This window comes from Epinephelus moara, chromosome 20 (genome assembly GCF_006386435.1).
Source record: "Epinephelus moara isolate mb chromosome 20, YSFRI_EMoa_1.0, whole genome shotgun sequence".
Classification (NCBI taxonomy): Eukaryota; Metazoa; Chordata; class Actinopteri; order Perciformes; family Serranidae; genus Epinephelus; species Epinephelus moara.
Genome location: NC_065525.1, coordinates 13,887,843 through 13,893,496, shown reverse-complemented (window position 1 = coordinate 13,893,496; position 5,654 = coordinate 13,887,843).

Sequence of the window (5,654 nt, the reverse complement as noted above, 5' to 3'; positions counted from 1 at the left end):
ACATGCATTCACACACTGAATCTGAATAAATGTAGCTGGCCACGTGCTGACCCCACAGTATATAATGCGGTGGCTCGCTGTGGTCAGGCATCCTGTTTTCTTCAGTGATGTGATTTGCACATTTCAAGCATCTGTAGTGCTCCTCTCCGAAGGCGACAGCTTTCCTGCTTGCGATGATCCTAGCTAAGACAATGTGTGAACTAACCACCCTATTGGTCCCAGCTGCTTGCTGCTTTGTGGTGACTGCAGTGGGGCTTCTCTCAGAACAAACCCCTTCTTTGTTCCCCAAAACACAAGGAGTTCATTTAGGTCCAGAGTAATACAGTTAGATGCTTTTTGTTCTTCACGCCATGAGGTGGACAAGGAGACAAAATTGTATCTGCTCTGCCCACTTGGTGCATTGGCATGTTATGTTGAATGCACGGCCCTCATCAGACGCACTGAACCACTGTTTGTGTGCTTTGGTGATGGTGTGGCAGCTAAGGCCCTATCCAAGAAGTGCCTTGCGAGATGGCTTTGCGAGTACATCTCCCAAGCCTACAGACAGGGGGACAGGGACCCTCCCACTGTGGTCCACTCTACACATGGTGTGGCAGCATTGGTGGCCTTGTTCAGTGGGATGAATGTCAAGGACATAAGAACGGCAAGGTCATAGTCTGCACCCTTCCCTGTTCATGCAACTCTATCTCTTGGACTCCTTTTCGGGATTTGTGCTCGCACACAGGCCTGTGAAAGGGGTTGGGTGTACATCAGCTGTGTTGCACCTGGCTCCCCTCTGGGCATTATACACCAACATGTTTCTGGTCTCCACCCAGTTCAGTTGCTCACCACTTGGGTTGGCTGGGTAGGCCCCCTCCTTCTCTGCTGTGGCATGGACTAATCCTTAGCTGGTCAGGATCAGCGTGGCTGGGTCGTATTGTAACCTTAGTTCTATTAGCACAGGAGGAGCCCTGTACCTAGAGGCCCTGTCGCTTATACGCCACTCGCTGAAGAGTGTGTAGGAAATCTGACGGTGGTGAGCCACCGTATACATTGTGGGGTTCAAATGTATTCAGGTTGGCACATCCTGATGTGCTAATAGAACTAGGGTTACAATACTGTAACCTTTGTTCTGGGTTTGTCTTCAGATTAGCTTAACAATCACTGAGACTTTAAGGTATTCATTTGGAAACATCTTTCCAAATACATACAGAAAGAAACTCTTTTATGTTTATTGCATACTGTTAGATCCTGTTTAGCTTCCTCACATAATTGTTGAGTCAGATGTGCAGAAATCCACTAAACATGTAGCCCAGGAGTAATGGACCTATGCCTTTCAATTATTACTGCTTTGTTTGCTAAACATGGAACAATGACCCTGCAAATTACAGGCTCCAAATAAATGCTTGATACAGTCATCAGCCAGAGATTGCTAACACCTATTCATATGTCAATTACGATATTGAAGACGTACTTCAGCAATTAAGCTTTACACTTGAATGAAGCTGCAGGACTCACAAGAGACAGCTTAAAAGAGAACAGTCAAAATGAGGGCAGCAGAAGCTGAGATATCCTGCAGTTAAGATCCAACATATCCCATAATGCAAGTCAGTCTTTCATGAGACCCTCTCTGTCTCCTAAATGCCCACCTTTTTCTAAGACCACACCTCTAGTTTGAAACACAGGCTTTCCGTGAAAAATGTTAAGTCTCAAGCCCAAGCTGACATAACTGATGACACCACAATGACTTACTTTTTCAGAAATTTGAAGTGCTCACCCTCAAAACGTAGGAGACATTATACAACCATTTTCACAATCTGAGTGTTGCACTTGCCTTATGATGAGTAAACTGAACCTGAGGAGTAAAATTTATGGAGTGCCTCTTAACTTGTGTGATTTCTTCACAACTGGCTTTATACATAATTGAAAAGCATTTTGCCAAGGTAAACTCCCCTTTTCCTTGTATTCTTTGGCAAATAACATAATTGTTCAGATCATTGTAGTCAAGCATGTGACACTGATAAATTCTGCTCCATTTAGTCTGTCATCCAATGGCATACAAATTGTGTTGACAGCTGTTACATGTGTGATATCTAGCAGTTATGGTAATACCTCCACAATTATGCATTAACTGATACTCCACCTAAAGTCTGGGGGTATGATACCCTGGAGAGATTTTTTCCTCCATTTACGACAGCTATGTGCAATATTTTTCAAGCCATTTGAGGTAATAGAATGCCTGAAATTTTGCACATCATTTGGGAAAAACATTATAGTTACCAAGGGAAAAAAACATCATGTAGATTCCATCTAATTGTTTTCATCCTTCTGCAGCCATTACACAACAAATGTTGAGGATGACTAATTTTCACTCCTGCTGTCTAAAAGAGGCCAAAATAAAACCCTGTCAGATGTTACTAATTTTAAGCAGTGTTTTTCAAATTACTGACAATCAGTGATTTTTTTACACTTACTATTTTCTTCTCTCAAAAGTAATTAAAAAACTTTAATAACTACTGCATACAAAAGTGATTAGTTACTGGAGAAAGTAACTTTTGCTTTACTTTTAAATATCTGCTTCAGTTCCTTATTAAGGCACACACAGCTGTATTACTTTAGTGTCGCTGTGGCGCAGTGTGGGACAAGACAATTGTCAAGCTTTATCTCTCTGACTATCACTATGATGAAAACATCAGCGGCAGAACAATAAAACACAATAGATATGTTTTGATAGGCCTGTTTGATGTAGTCTCCACAGGCCTTCAAATCAAGCAACATAAGTCTGTTTTTAATACTCTGTTGGCAACAACAGTTTCTCATACATCTGACAATAACTTCTTATCACTTATTACGATAGGCCGGATGAAACTGAAGTGATAAAAGTAATTTACAAAAACACAAACACACTGGGATTTATCCTTTGTAATCTTAGCAGTAATTCAAATCCTGCACATAGATTTGTCTTTGATCTCGAGGAGGGAAAAATAATATATCCAGAAAAACAAGCTCAAGTGGCCTGAGCTATAGGCCACTGGGGACAGTGACAGTCTAAAGGCCCAGACACACCAAACCGACTTCAGAGAACTAGCGGCAATGAAAGCTGATTGTTGCATCACCTCATGCCGCCTTTGTCGCGGCCAAGAAGTTATATATGAGCACACCGCAAGGACTACAGCCGATGGCCAACCGGCAAGAGCGAGACAAAGTAACTCTCCACGCCAGCACACGGTGTTAGTCTGTAATCATCCTCCAAAAAGGTAAACCAGAAGACCATCATGATGCTATTTAGCCAGTTAGCACATTAACAACACGATTAAATGTTGAAAGAAAAGAGCATATTAACTGTACGCCAGTGAACAATAAGACAATCCATCACAAAACCTTACTGCTGAGGAGCTCAATGGCTAAAGGGAAATAATCTTACTTTATGTAACAAGCTTGCTTTAGTCTCACTCTCTTGACTTTAGTTGTTTACTTTCCTCACTTCCATTTCTCTTCTTATGCTCTGAGCTGAACTGCCAATCAGAGTGATTTTATTCACCAACAGGCTGCAGTTTGCCAATTAAAGATGCTATCAGCCAAAAACAAGCCAACAGGTGCCAACGCAGGGCAACAGTGCGGGACACGCCATGCAGACTAGGGAGACATATGCTCACTGACGGCCCAACATTGACAAATTGTCAACCATTGGCTTGGTGTGTCAGGGCCTTAATGCTGATTGATCGATTTGTTGCCAACTACGCTGCCATAAGGTTGGATCTAGTGATGCAGGTCGGGCAGGTTCGGGTAAGCCGTGACAAAGTAGTGTTCTGAGTAAGTTATTAACTTACAGAAATATTGCGTGCAATGCTCCATATTTCACCTTCTCTTCCCCTCACTCTTTCACCCTCTCAAACACATAGACACACATTCAAGACAGAGGGACTGAGCGTCACTCATCTGACCTGCGTATCACTACAGGTGATGTTAGATCACAACCCAGAAAAAAATGTAGGGAATAGGCTACGTTAATCTGCTGTGATCAAGACAAAAGTAACCAGCCCATTCAGATTCCAGTAATTATAATTGCATTATTTAATCTAAAAAAAGTGATTAATTACATTTCTAGTTGCCAAAAAATAGTCGAATTATGTTAAAAAGTAATGCCTCACTCAAAACATTAAGTTAGTAAACATAGGTAGGGTGGGAATTTGGCATAGATAGCATTGCTAATAGAGAAGTAATGGAACGTTTGCTCCACTGATATGCTGTCTCCAAGTACAGAGACAGAGGGGTGTCAGAGTTTCAATACTGCAGGTTTGTCTGAGGTAATGTGGACACAGAGCATGACCGTGTCAAGAGGAAATGACACAATGTTGAAGGTATTTTATAAAACCTAAAAGATCTGGGGCTTTTGAGGAAACAGTTGAGGCTGGAGCCCTAAAAGCCAACCTCCTGCTCCGCCACCGGTCTGTGGCCAGCTTCATGCTGGTTCAATGGGAGCAAGTTTTCACAGCTAAGTATCATAATGTCAAATAAATCCTCTCTCACCTCTCCAGCAGTATAACCCACTGCTATTATGTCTGTCCATTCATAAGCTCATTATAGTTCACCAACATATGGCAACATACTACTTTCTGGAGCATTGGGGGGGGGGCAACAGTCGCACACAGAAGCAGTGCATTTAATGACATTTTGGCAAAATGATAGCTCAACATCTGCAGTTTGCTCATTTGGTGCCCGTGTGGCTGTGGAGCCCAAAGCAGCTGCTTTTGTCTCAGGAGAGCTCTGTGGTTTCCCCCTGTGTACCCACACCTGGCTAACATAACAATTTCACATAATCAAATGTCCATTTTGGCCTGACTCATGCTTTGCACCGTATGAAAATTTAATGTAGCAAATGTGCTGTTGTAAACAACCAGTGTCAGGTCTGTCTGTTCTGGGAAAAAAAAACCTTTCCTGCACGGAAAGGGATTTGTTATATTTGTCCATGCATCAGCAATAGCAATAGCAGTTTCCTTGTAATACATAGAAAAGGCACAGGTAGTGGGTGAGCTGCAGTAGTGAGCATGGGGCTGTGCAAAACAAACAAAAAAAAACAACTCTTTGATGGAAAATCAAGGTAAATGATGCCAGTTTTGGCCACACAGTGTAATTGCTCTGACTACTGGGTGATTCAGTGCAAAAACACCAGAGACTTAGCAATGCACTGTAATATGAAAAACAATTATGCAGACTGCTAATGTATTGAAGCTTATTTGAATTCTCCTTTGAGGAGGAATGCTGGAGGAATTTCCTCATTTATTTCAGGGCCACTTGAATGATTCACTTCATTCAGACCAAATATTTTTGAAAGTATTTTCTGTCATAATATCCATTAGACAGAAAGGCAGTGGGATATCACATAAGTGATAAACAGAGACATGTGGCAAGACACAGGATCTAACAACTTTTAATTCTTAACACAATAGAGAGAGAAAAGAAAAGCTTTAATTAACACCACAGTCACAAGCAGGAGAGTTAAATGTTCCGGGAGACTCAGTAGCAAATAATCACCTTTTGATGTCACACTGCAACATGAATAAACAAATTTTCCCTATGTAGAACACTTTTACACTTGTATACCCAAGATTGCACATCTCAAATTAACTATCTATTGGCAGAAAACTGAAGCAACTTTATTGTCTTTGTCTTCC